At 38.5% G+C, this 14450-nt stretch overlaps 1 pseudogene; it reads right to left on the bottom strand.

Moving 5' to 3' along the window:
• Window positions 1-7832: 7832 nt before the first annotated feature.
• Rps6-ps4 (ribosomal protein S6, pseudogene 4) lies at window positions 7833-8676 on the bottom strand (annotated as a pseudogene).
• Window positions 8677-14450: the final 5774 nt, after the last annotated feature.

Here is a 14450-nt window from a genome sequence, read left to right as displayed (position 1 = left end):
TGGTGGGTTACATTTTTATTGATTTCCATTTGTTGAACCATTCCTGCATCTCTGATGAAGCCAAACTACCATTAATAGATAATCTTTTGTGTACTTTTGATGTCTATTAGCAATTATATTAAGAGTTTCTGTTAAGTTCCCTGATAAGAGTGGCCTATATTTCTCTTTCCTTTTGTTGGGTCTTTGTCTGATATTCAATATCAATGTAATGCTGGTTCCATGAAATGAATTTGAAGGCTATTCTTACTTTTCCTTTTTTACACTACAAATTGATGAGTGCTTGTGTTATGGCTTCTTTGTAAATGAGGTAGAATTCTATTCTGAATCTGTATGTGCCTAGACTCTTTTCAGTTAGAAGATACTGCTTTTCTTTCATTTGTTATTGCTCTCTTGCTCTTTTTAAATTCTTTACTTCCCCGATTTAACATTGTACAACCACCATTTTTAGTAGAACATAGTTTCTTTTTCCTCCTAAGCAGGGTTTCTCTGTGTAGCCCTGGCTGTCATGGAACTCTGCAGACCAGACTGACCTTACTCTTACAGAGATCATCCTGACTCTGTGTAGGATGGTGGACCATGGAAGGAAACCTGGTAAGTTTGAGCTAAGGCTTGAAACCCCAGGGACTCTGAAGGGACAGCAGGAGCTTCACCTGCTCCCAGCACCCAGAGGCCCTCATAGAGAGAATTGTGGCCACCAGTCACGTAGGGGCAGCCCCCCCAAATCTCTCCACATGTAGATGAGGCATCCCTAACATCTTAGACCAAGCCATTAGGAAGTCAGACCACAACCCACCCCAAAACTGTATATAAGATCATATCCAGAAGGAATAAAGGTGCATGAGAATTATTCCATTGTCTGAAAGCATCTGTCACAGGAGCTATAACACTGCCTGGGAAGTGAATGCTCTCCCAAAGCTTTCACCACCAGAAACTCCCCTGCATTCCACTTGCTGGCTAGCCAGCCCCTCCTCCCCAACCAGTACAGCATCAAGCAACTGAGGCAATTCCCCCTATCTGCACATGCCCTTTCCCCTTTGCTTGAACCCTCCCACCTGGCCAGGCCAGAGATTTCTGTGGATAGCCATTGGTACACATACTGGAACCTCTGCCTCCTGAGTGTTGAGATTAAAAATGTGCCCTACAAATGCTATGACAGAACACAGATTTTTAAAGTAAATCCTTATAATTCTCTAAATCTCCTCAGTGACCATTGAAATGTCTCCTGTTTCATTTCTACTCTTATTAATTTGAGTCTTCCTCTTATTATGATTTATTTGGATAAAGATTTGTTGGTTAAATGTTTCTCTCTTTTGTTTCCTATGTATTTTTAAGTTTTAAAAGTAAAATTCTAGTCACCCATTCTCTTTCAGTGGTGGCTTAAATCCTAGTAGGGTTGGAAAATCATTTTCCTCAGAAGTACTGGTGCTTAGAACCAGAGCCTCTATCTCAAGTTTTCATCTGAGGGTTAGGTATTCAATGTACTAGCTTGGGCCTCCTACCTGCCTCTGAATCTTCCACTGTGAGTTGTGGAACTCTTCACATGTTTATGGACACAACCTGGGGTCAGTTCAGTCCATGCTCTGGCTTAGTAGCTTCCTCTAAAGTCACTGAAAGATGTGGAATTCCTCTACAACCTTAGGCCTCACTCCTGTTCAGTCACAGTCCACTCTCTGGACCCACAGCACCCACTGGAGCTGCTGGGATATGGGAACTTTCCACAAACTTATAGATCTAACCTTTCATCCTAATTTTTAAGCAACAAAACAAAAGCTTCCATATTTTAAATGTTTTTCAAATTGCACTTATTTATGTAGGTTCATGTGTACATGTGTGTTCATGTGTATATGAATATATATATATATATATATATATGTTTAAATAGATATTCTGTGCCACAGGGAACATGTGGATATTAGAAGACATTATGTAGAAATCAGTTTTCTCACTTCACCATACAAGTTCCAGCTATCAAATTCAGATCATCAGGCTGGGGAATAAGTGTCTTTGCTCAAGGAGCCACTTTACTGTGCCACATATTCAGATGTAATTTCTATTATAACATTTTTCTAATTTTGTCTTAAGTTTACTCATTATTAGAAAGTTGTTTTTCTTTTTTGAAAAGATTCTTTCTTTTCCTCTCAATGATATTCTTTTTTTCACATTCTTTTCTTTTTATTATTTTTTATTTATCCATTTTTCTCCTCTCCTTTTCCCTGCCTCTCCCTCTTTCATTATCTCATTCATTTTCTACTTAAATACATATCATAAAAAATTTAAAATTCCTAACCCATTCCATGCTAGTCCTGCTGTTTTCCATTTTACGATGTTTTATAACGTTAATAATATATTATTGGATTTCAATTGATTTTCTACACTTTGCATGATTTGATAACATTAAAGACACTTCCAGTTTGCTGTTAGCAAGGCTATTAACTAAAAATATACCCAGATCAACCTGAAAGTGATATACAAACCAAAAGATGTGCAGATCACAATGAAGAACCACAGAAATGTGCGAAAGCTGAGCAACAGAACTCCTTCAACAAATCACAACTCCTTAAATACTGCACTCAAAAACGCTGAGGTAGAGCTGGGTGTGGTAGTGCATACTGTTAATTTCAGCACTCAAGAGGCAGAGGATTTTTGAGTTTCAGGGCAGTCTGACCTACAGAATGAGTTTTGGGATAGCTAGAGCTACACAGTGAGACCCTGTTTCAAAAGAAAAAGAAAAGAAATAGAAAGGAAAGGAAAGGAAAGGAAAGGAAAGGAAAGGAAAGGAAAGGAAAGGAAAGGAAAGGAAAGGAGAGGAAGCAGAAGAATGCAATCTAGGACATAAAGAAGAAATTCTGCAGCATAGAGAAAAGTGTGGGAAATGGATGAGAAAATGAAGACTGTGGATCAACTTATTGGCAATATGGAGGGAAAAAGCTCAGAAAGGAGACTGAAATTTTGAAAGAAATAAAAAAGAACTGTTGAAATTTAAAAGTTAAGGGATGAAATAGAAAATACTTGACCGGGTGAAACAAAAACAAAAACAAAAACAAAAAACAAAAAACAACAACAACAACAACAACAAAAAGGTATTGGGAATGGAGGACAAAGCATAAACAACTATTTACATGTTGTCTAAGAACTTGTGTATCCAATCAATAGACCGAAGTAAGACTATGCAGGATAAAAGGAGGTGAGGTAAAAACTAAACTTAAGTTGTATCCACTGGAGCAATAGTGGTCTGATAGTTATAGTGGTACAATCAGCGTTATGATTGCATGTGAGACCTGTTGCACAGAAAGTTTTATACCTTGCACTATAAACCTGGAAGAAAAGCTCATAACTGGGGAAAACATAGACTCTAGTATAGGCTAGGATCCACAAATAAGGGAGAATATACGAGCTTGCTTGCCTGCTTGCCTGCTTGCTTCATTTCTGAGTTTTGAATGACTTCAATTATTACTATACATTCTAAGCCTATCGGGTTTTTTTTAAATTTCTAATGGAATAATATGCCATTTTGTATTGCTATGGTAGACCACATTTTTATTATCTATGCATTTGTTGATGGGTATCTAAGTTGGTTCCGTTTCCTTACTATTATAGATAGAGCAGTAATAAGCAAGATTGTGCAACTAGTGCTTTGGTAGGATATGCCCCGAAGTGAAGTAAATGAGTCATAGGGTAGTTCTCTGCTGTTTTGAGGAACCTCTAAACTGATTTCCATGATTTAGATCATTTCCACCCACACAAGCAGCAAATGAGAATGCACCTTTCCCTGTATCCTCTCCAAAATTTGTTTTCATATTCTTTGATGATAGCCATTCTTCCCATAAGGTAATTTTTCAAAGTCATTTTATTTTTCATTTCCAGTATGATTACAAAAGTCAAACACTGTTTAAAATAATTATTAGTTATTTGCATTTTTTCTTTTGGAAGCCATCTGCTTAATGCATTATCCAATTTGTTGATTAGCACTTTTATTTCCTCACTATCTAATTTCTTCCATTCCTTATAAATTCTGTACATTAGCCTCAGAAGTATACCAGAAATACCTGGTAAGGATTTTCTCCCATTCTGTCTACTCTTGTGATCGGTTCCTTTGTTGTGCATACACATTCTAACTTTTATGTAATCCCATCTGTTGATATTAGGAGCTAGTCTGCCTGGCTGCATATCTGCTCTAGAACATAATGGGGATCCCCCCTCTGTATTTTCCCAGGGTAGGAAACATCAGAATTTGGGACAATTGCTGCTGTTCCTAGTTCCCTGTGTACCTAGGTGCTGTTGGTGTAATGCTGGGAATCAGAATGAGGAGTCCCTGAACTATGCTTCCCCTCAGGGTGCCCAAGCGACAGGTAGAAAGGGGAAAGCAGAGGCAAGGATGAGGGTGAAACCTGGTTTGATTCCAAATGAGTGCCAAGAGTGAGAAGCTGGAAGAGGGAAGACCTTCTCTGGGAGATTTAGACAGAGTTATTTACGATGAAGACCCCTTCTCCCCCAGCCGAGTGATCCTTGATGAAGAGACAGTCCTTGCTTATTCACTTGCTTTTTTGATGGCAAATGTGAATGCATATGCCTTACTCAGGGTGAATCAGGAATTAAATATCTTTTGCAGGAAGGAATGCCCAGGAAGAAAAACCCATCAGCTGAACCCTTGGAGCCTATCTAGATACCTCAGTAGCATAGAGAACTCCAGGTTTTTATGCTACATGACTGATTGCCATGGTTCTCACTGGGGTGCTGTAGTTATGTGTTCCAGAGCTGGTAGAGGTAGACAGGGTGTGGCTCCACTCCTATCATTCTCAATTCTGATATTCACAGGGTTTGTGCTCATTCGGCCTTACCAGATTTTCTGTCTGGTTTTATGGCCTCACACTAGTCCTGTGCTATTGGAGTTCTGTTCAGAAAGTTCTTGCCTACTCCAGTGTCTAAAAGAGTAATTTCTATATTTACATCTATTAGTTCCAGTATTTCAGGTTTTAAACCAAATTTCATCCCCTTCAAGTTAATTTTTTGGACAAGGTACAAAATGCAGATTTAATTTCATCTTTTGCAAATAGAAATCTAGTTTGCCAGCATTACTTGTTGAAAAGAATTTTTCTACCGTATGTTTTTGCCTACTTTATCAAAAATTAGTTTCTAAATCAAGAAACCTTTCAAATTCCTAATCCTAGTTTCCTAAATCTCAGAATCCTGTCCTTCAAAAAAGCGCCAAGGTAGTTTCCCTCCTCTAGAAGCTGACAACCCTAATGCAATAGGCCCTGAGAAAAGCAATTTAGTTCAAGTATGAGACAAAGACCAAAATAGTGATCATGAATATGTTCAAAGACCTTAACATGGGTATTCATAAATATCTCAATGGAGAGCATTAAATGAAAACAATTAAATGAAATAATGGAAACAATTCAAGCTGTGAAAGTAGAATTTAACAACAACAGCAATAAAAACAAAATAGAATCACAAAAGAAAAGGCAAAATGAAATAAAACTGGACATGAAAAACTTAAGATTTCAAACAAAAACCTCAGAGGCAATCCTCACCAAGAGATTATATGGTACAAGAAAGAATTTCATACCTTAAAAACAAGGTAGAAAACATGGATAGCTCTGGAAAAGAAAATGTTCACTCTAAAACTGTCTAGGCATTTCAGGAAATCTGGGAAACTATGAAACAACTAAATCTATGAATAATGGGGTATAGAGGAAGGAGAAGAAAATTAGGTCATAGGTACAGATTTATAATGAAATCATAGAAGAAAAAATTTACAATCTAAAGAATGAGTTGCCTAACTAGGTGCAAGAAGCATACAGAATACCACCAAATAATTAGGACCAAAAAAGAAATTTTCTGGAACCCATAATAATCAAAACATTACATTTATAGAACAAAGGAATTATATGACCAAGTTACCTAAAAGCAGACCCATTAGACTACCAGCTGACTTTTTAATGGAGCCTCTGAAAGCCAGAAGGGCCTGAACAAGTTCCAAGAGACCATAGATAACAGCCCAGACTGTTATACCCAGCAAAACTATAAATCACAATCCACAGAGAAAGATAAACATTACACAACAAAACCAAATTTCAACAATTTCTGTCTATCTATCCCATTCTACAGAAGGCTCCAAAGAGAAACTGAAGGAGTGTATCCATAACAAAGAGGTTACAAGATATAAATAATCTAAAAACAGTAAATCAAAGTGTATGAGATACCCATACCACCACAACAAAATAATAGGAATCAATAGCACTACTCCTAAATGACTCTCAATATTAATGGTCTCAATTCCCAAATAAAAAGACACAGACTAACATACTGGATTAGAAAATTAGATTCATCTTTCTGTTGCCTCCAAGAAATCCATCAAGGATAGACATTACTTTACGGTAATGATTCTCAACCTTCCAAATGCTGTGACACCTTAATACATTTCCTCATGTTATCATGATCCCTAATCATACTATTTCATATCTGAAAATTTGCTACTGCTATGAATTGTAATGTAAACATCTGTGTTTTCTAATGGTCCTAGGCAACCCCTATGGATGGTTCTTTCTAGGGTAAAGGGGTGAAACAGTTCTTCCAAGCAAATGATACCAAGAAGCAAGCAGATGTAGCCACTTCTATATCTAACAAAACAAACTTCAAACCAAAACCAGTCAGAATAGAGAGGGGATAACACTACAAAGTTATTAAAAGAAAAGTTAATAATAAACTGAAATATAAATGGCTTCAATTCACCAATTAAAAAAATTCAAACTGGAGAGCTGGATTTAAAAAGTAGTTTCTTCTACATGTTGTCTTCAAGAAATATACCTCACTGGTAAAGATACCCACTGGCCCAGGACCATGGAGTAGCATAGAATTTATAAAGCAAATAGAAGCTAAAAACCACCTGACATAGCTATTTTGAATGAAATTCAATAAACCCCAAATTAAAACTATGCAGAAGTGAAATGATTAATGAAACAGTTCATTGAAAATATATAATAATTATAAATATGTACTAAATGTTGGGATTCTCAAGTTCATAAAAAAACTCCAATGAACTTAAAAAGTTGAGAAAGTTCTGGCTACAAATAAAAAACAACTATAGACCAATTTCCCTCATGAACATAGGTGCAAAAATTCAATTAAAACTTTTGCAAACCAAATTCAAATTGTTAAGATTACATACCATAGACAAGCTGATTTTATTCTTGGAATGCAAGGATGATTCACCACACCAAAATTGATAAATGCAATATAGTATATAAAAGGTCTTAGAGAAATCACAGAATCATACCAAGAACAGATCTCAACATTGTAAAGGTTTTGCTTAACAAATCGTGTAGCCAACATTATCCTAAAGGGGAAAATCTGGACGTGTTTCCTTTAAAACCTAGAATGAGCCAAGAGTGCCAATGCTCTCTGCTCACATTGGACGAGTCCTCAAAGCCACAATGATAGCAATATGACAAAAGTAAAGAAATGAAAGGGATGCAAATCAAAAGTCAAATTATCCCTATTTGCACACCATGTAATTCTATACTTAAAAGATTCCAGCAGAAAACTCTTAGGTCTGATAAATTCTTTCAGCAAAATATTATAATACAAAATCAGTTGCCTTTCTATGTACCCACAACAAACTTTCCATATTTATTCTATGGGGCCAGCATAATATCAAAATCAAAACCTAACATTAACAGACAAATTGAGACTTTTTTCACAAATGTTGATGCAAAACTTCTTCTTTTTTTTTTTTTCTTTTTTTCGGAGCTGGGGATCGAACCCAGGGCCTTGCGCTTGCTAGGCAAGCACTCTACCACTGAGCTAAATCCCCAACCCCGATGCAAAAATTCTTTTTTTTCAAGGTCTCATTATTTATTTGTTACTCTTTAAAGACTTATTTTTGACTGGACTCAGATTTAGAAGTAGAAGCTCTCAGCGAGGACAGCCTACGTCTCTTGGCAATCTGTTCCTGGCGCTTTTCTTTGGCTTCCTTCATTCTCTTGGCCAAAAGTTTAGCGTATTCTGCAGCCTCCTCCTTGTTTTTCTTAGTGCGTTGCTTCTTCAGAGCAATAGGTCGGCGTCTGTGTTGCAGGACATGGGGAGTAACAAGACGCTGAATCTTGGGCACTTTGGTTCTGGGCTTCTTACCTTCTTTGTTTAAGGGCTTTCTGACATCATCTTCTTTGTAGAGATTAAAAAGCTTTCGGATTCTACTAGCTCTTTTAGGTCCCAACCGACGAGGCACAGTAGTATCTGTCAGTCCCGGAATATCCTTCTCTCCTTTTTTTACAATAACCAAGTTGAGAACACTCAGGTTGGCATCCACAATGCATCCGCGAACAGACTTGCGCTTCCTCTCTCCAGTTCTCCTTGGTCTTTAACAAGAATGCGCCTTACTCAACAGCAGGCACACTCTGCCATGGGTCAAAATGCCTTGCTTCATGGGAAAACCTTGTTTGTCATTCTCACCGCTGATCCGGACCACATAACCCTTTCACTCTTCACCAAGAGCAGCAGCAGCTACTTCTGTGGCCATACGCTTCTTATAGAACGTACGAAGCTTGCGTTCGTCATCCACTTGTATGAGTTTCTGACAGCCAGTGGCAGGGAACGAGATACTCAGCTTCATCTTGACATAGCCGACCACCTAGGAGGCGTCACGAAAAAGAGGCCCGACTTCCGATGCAAAAATTCTTAACAAATTGTTTTAATATGGACTCCAATCATACACATAAAGGAAAAGTTGCAACAGTACTCTGGGAATGCACAATTAATTTCATATTTACTTTAGAAAATTTTCTCCTAGCGTAAAAAATGCCTGAGATAAATAAACTTACACTCATGAAAGATATGATTTAGCCCAGGGTTTCAGAGGTCCAGTCCATCATAACTTGATCCTTGGTGCTTTGAGCATATGGTAGAACAGTGCACAGTGGTGGCAGCATGTGTTAAAAGAGGCCTGCCTTACCTCATGGTGCCAGAAAGCAAAGGGCCATAGAGCCAATACTTCCTTAAGGGGTGTCCTTGTGACCTAACTCTGTTATACTAGGTTGTACCTTCTAAAGGCTTCACTATCTCCCAGTTGCATCCACATATTGATGACCGTATCACATGAAACTTTGAGAACCCCTCACCCAAACAATGGTAATACTAAGAAAATCAATTCATATAAAAAGTAAAAATATCGTGTTCAGGTGAAGCAAAGACTCACTTTTAATAGATGCAACGTTTATCTTGATTTTATTAAGCATACTTGCAATCAAATAGACTCCTTTAATTTAATAATTAAGAATAATCTCATAATTAAAGTAATTGAATTATTTAGATGCCTTACTTTTAAAATATCAAAAGTAAAACCTGGTGTGGGGAGTGTGGGAGGAGAGGGACTGTAAGGAGAAACAGCCAAGTGAAGGACTGTATTCAGATTGCTCTGCATCAAACATTTCTCAATGAACCAAATATCTTGGAAATATTTTAGTATATTCATATTTAAATAGATCAATCATTTCTTTTAATGACAAGATCAAACCCAAGTAAATATGCCATGAGTTTCATCTTCATTACTCAGAGATTCAGATTACTTTCAGTCATATATGAATACCAATATCTGCAAAGAACATCTTTATATGACTTTCAGTGATGTACGAAAACAGACACAGGTACATCTCTGAGAGAGATCGTCGGGTTACCAGAATCTGTGTACACCCCAACAATGTGTTTGAAAGACCCCCTCCTCTCTTCCTCTTCCTCCCCTCCCCTTTGGGTTTGTTGTTGTTGCTGTTGTTGCTGTTGTTGTTGCTGTTGTTGTTGCTGTTGTTGTTGTTTTGAGAAAGGGTTTCCTGGGACTCACTCTACAGATAAGTTTGATCTGGTACTCACAGATCTGCATTCCTCTGCCTCCTGGGGCTGCTGGGATCACCACTTTGTTGAGAACTTGATTTTTGAAGTTCACATTCATGCTCTATATTATTTTATGTTTTGGTCTTTGTCAGTTGAATATATTAAATCATTCTCTGGTTTAAATTTATATTTCTTTTGTTAAAAGTGAATACTCATCTTTATTGCATCTTATCTTTATAAATATTTTTTTCTTGTGAACTGTTTATTTATATACTCCCCCACTTATATTTGGAATAGATAATACATTTTTTTTTGGATCAGAAGTCAAAAGTTCCAAGTAAGAATAAAACAATTTATAAAAAGTGATTCAATTCAAATTTCTCTACCACTCCATCTTCCCACTGCCCAGTACCCTTTCTCACAATTAGCCAAGTCTATTACTTTTCCACATTTGTTTCCAAAGAAAGTGAGGCATAAGCACGAAAATATTTTCATGCGTTTATGCCTGTATGTGTTTCCTTTTGTTTCCCCTCAACTGGTAGCTCAGTACATACATTCTTCATTTTTTTGTTTTGTCTGTTTTGTTTTCAAATAAAGTATTTCTGAAGACTTTTGAAGCTTTCCCCAATTCCACCTGACCAAGTGTAAGCCAGTAACAAGCACCATAATTCTCACTGATTAAATACAGCCGGGGAGGCTCCAGCTCAGAGTAGGAAGAAACAAGGAGAAAGAGGTCTGTTTCTAGGACTTGTTGTTCACAAGCCTCTGCCCCGAAGCTATTTCTTCCCACAAGAAACCTCAAGGCGGATAAACATCCCCTCCCAGGGTGCTGAGAAAAGCAAACAGCAGATGTGCAGCCATGGTCTGAACACATCCAGAGCGGGTACTGCACAGACCTTGGGGAATTAGGCTGCCGTAAGATGAAGGATGGTCCACACAGAGGCCACATGAGTGTAATTCACAATTGGCACAGCGAGGCAGACAGCAAAGCAGAAACGGAGCTCTGGCCCTATGAGCTGCTGGCCCTCTTTCTGGGTACAAGTTGATGCCATGTCAAGAATGAAAAGGCCAAACAAGCCAGGCACATGTTGAGGTGGTGGGACACGGAAAACCAAAGGAAGCAAACGACCCTAAAGCAGAGGCCTGGAGACAGACACTGAGGGTGGGGCTGAGTCCCACAAGAGCACACTAACAGACATGGCCTCTGGGCACTGTGACTAACCAGGAAAGATGAGTGATTAAACAAGATCCTACCTGTACTCTGCATATTGTAATTAGCTTTGTGCATGTTTAAATTAATTAAGAGATAGATTTATATGTGCCTTGCTCATAGCATCATTGCTTCTGTTTGACTCAAGCCCCTCCCCCTTTCTTTTGGTCAATATCTGTAATCAAGGAACCTCATAGTTGCTGAAGAATGGAAATTTCTAAACACCCAACTGGTTGTCCAGATGTGGTCACAGTAGGAATAGGTTTACCTTAGCTCCTGCACTTCTATTCTTCACCCAAGGAGCAACATTAAGTCCCTCTGAGATTCCAAACAAAGAAGCCTGGGACAAGTGGTATAGCACTAGACCCTAGTCTTAGAAATTCAGTCTAGTGTGGAAAAGAGAAATAACTGAACAAGCGCTTCATTCCAGTACAAAATGTTGCAATGAAAATAATAACCGTGTACCTTAGCAGTACATGGGAAGTTCTCAGTAAAAGATTCCCCAAGGAAAGGATGTTTGGGCAAGATGGACTCAAAGGGATTTCTAGGGATTATCTAGAGATCATCTTGGTAGAGAGGTGAAGGCAAGCATTTCTGGCTCTGGGACCACTGTGCATATAGATACAGTCAAATGGAAAAAAAGACTCAGAAGTTTATTGCTACTGAGGCAAGGCAGCAAAGAGGAGCGAGAAAAGATATGGGCAATGTCAAAGCTGCTAGCACTGAGAAATGCACATTTTACAATCCTCATGAGTTTGACTGAAAGGAACTCACAGAGTATTCATCTAAGAGATCATCGGCGGTCACCAGGATCATCGGGATGAATTGCACAGTTCATCCAAGACCTGAGATAGGATAATGCATGCCCTCACATTTTTACACCAAGACCAGAAAGGAGTACTCCCTCACGCTCTTGCCATTTTCTACTGCTTCTCAGCCAAGGGAGGCAAGGACAAATTTATCACAGTACAAGGGTGTCCTGGCATTTAGGAAGTGGAGCCCAGGGGATCTGCTGTACATTGTGCCATTCATAAGAAATCACACAACACAGCTAGTCAGTTCAAATACCAATGGGGCTGAGTTTAAGAAATCTGCCGTTCAAAGTTAGAACATTTGCCCCACGGAAGGATCGTGTATTACAGCTATACTGTGCAATGGTGCTGTCTTTCTTAAGTCTAATCTTCCCATCATTCACTCTGGCTTCTTTTCCTTTATTATCCTTGACTTTCATTTCAATATCTACCTCAGTAACAAAACACTTTTCCTCAAGCTCTTCTCCTCCTGGTGCTCTTTAGTTTCCATAACACTGCCTGCTTTCTCACACTCACCCTCATACTTGTAAATTTATCTTTACTACAAAGTAAACACGGTGGCCAGGTTGTGTGTATCCAGAACTCAGATTCCCATCATCCTTGAGTCAGTGTCCTGCTCCAACTTGCACTCCTACATGGTGGAAAGTTGCTTCCAATTTTTTAGTTGGTAGCTAAAAAGCTTCCTTGAAAGTCCCATTACATGCGAGCCTGTTCAAATTTAGTGTATTCATGATGATTATTTTGAACCGTCATTTGATTGAATCAGTAAACAGCTACAGCTTTAATGAGGTACTTTTTTTTAATGTGTGTATTAGGGCTTTTGAGGAAGATTAACTGAGAGGATAGACCATTTTTTGGATTTGAACGGCACCATTACATATGGTAGACTCCTAGAATGAATAAAAGGAAAGTAAAAGAATGAACTAGCATAGCACAGAATCCCACTGTCTCTATGGATCCTATGCAATGTGAGCCAGCAGCCTTGAGCATGTACCACCACAGAGATTCCTTATGACTCCTGCCATGATGGACTGTATCCCATCAAACTACTAGCCAAATTAAAACCTCCCCTAAAGTTGATTGTGTTAGCTATTTAGTCATAGCAATAGGACAAGTAACTAACACAGTGTTTAATGACAGGCTGTTGTTTTGAGACAGAGTCTCTTTAAGTAGCTGAGTCTGGCATTCAAATCTTGTTACCCTTCCTGAGCCTCCAGAGTGCTGGGCTTACAGACACATGGCACCACATCTGGCTTAACTATTCTTGTTTACACTCAGGTGACAATGACCGTTACTTTCAATGCCCTTCTTTCTTTTTAACATTGCTCCATTTTATAGTAGCCACATCTCACACACCAGGGAGCTCTTGGTACCCACGACTTATTCTTTTCTTCCTGTCAGTCCAAGCCCATATTTCTCAAATGAGTTGGACAGTCAGAGAACCTTCCCTGGGATGTGAGATTAAATGATGCATAGGGTTTAGCACTCCCACTGGTCACTGTAACAAACACAACTTGGGATATGTTGGCTTTTATATATTCTTAACATATGGAAGGAGGAAAAGCTGGAAAAGCTAGCTTTTTAAAATAGGATTGTGGAAGAGATAAGAAAATTATATTTAATGGATTTTAATACACACCAGAATGAAGCTAGACTCTTTGTGATGGTTTGTATATGCTTGGCCCAGGGAATGGCACTATGGGCTTTAAGATCCTCATCCTAGCTGCCTGGAAGTCAATATTCTGCTAGCAACCTTCAGATGAAGATGTAGAACTCTCAGCTCCTCCTGCACCATGTCTGCCTGGATGCTGCCATGTTCCTGCCTTGATGATAATGGACTGAACCTCTGAACATGTAAGCCAGTCCCAATTAAATGTTGGCCTTATAAGAGTAGCCCTGGTCATGGTGTCTGTTTACAGCAGTAGAACCCTAACTAAGACAGAAGTGGGTACCAGGAGTAGGGTATTGCTGTGATAGGCCTGACCATGCTTTTCTTTGGAAGGATGTGGATTTGGGGACTTTATATTTGGAAAGCCATGGGATGCTTTAAATGGGGCTTAATGAGCTATCCTAGTAGGAACATGGAAACTTTGTTGGTGAGAGTTCCACATCTTCATGTGAAGCTGCTAGCAGGATACTGTCTTCTAGGCAGCTAAAATGAAGGTCTTAAAGCCCAAAGCCACAGTGACACACCTGCTCCAACAGGGCTACACCTTTTAATAGTGCCATTTCCTGGGCCAAGCATATACAAACTACCACACCATTCTTTACTCTGTGCACAAAAGTTAACTCAAATGAATCAGAGCACTGAATCTAAATGCAAAGGTGGTTTCTAAAAATCCTTAAGACAAAATTATTGCAATAAATTTCTGAGACCTTGGAGTAGAAAACATTTTCTTGAATATCGTGACAAGAGCACAAACAACGAAAGAATAAGAGATTAAATGGATTGAATTGTGTTTAAAGACTTCTATGCTTAAAGGACATCCAAAAGTTAAAACACAACCCAGAGATTGTAACAAAATATTTGTAAATCATGTATCTGACAAGGGAGCTGCATCCAGAATATATCTATTACTCTTATATCTTGACAATAAAAAACA

The sequence above is a fragment of the Rattus norvegicus genome, chromosome 17, assembly GCF_036323735.1.
Source record: "Rattus norvegicus strain BN/NHsdMcwi chromosome 17, GRCr8, whole genome shotgun sequence".
Classification (NCBI taxonomy): domain Eukaryota; kingdom Metazoa; phylum Chordata; class Mammalia; order Rodentia; family Muridae; genus Rattus; species Rattus norvegicus.
This window is presented reverse-complemented; position numbering and strand designations above follow the sequence as displayed.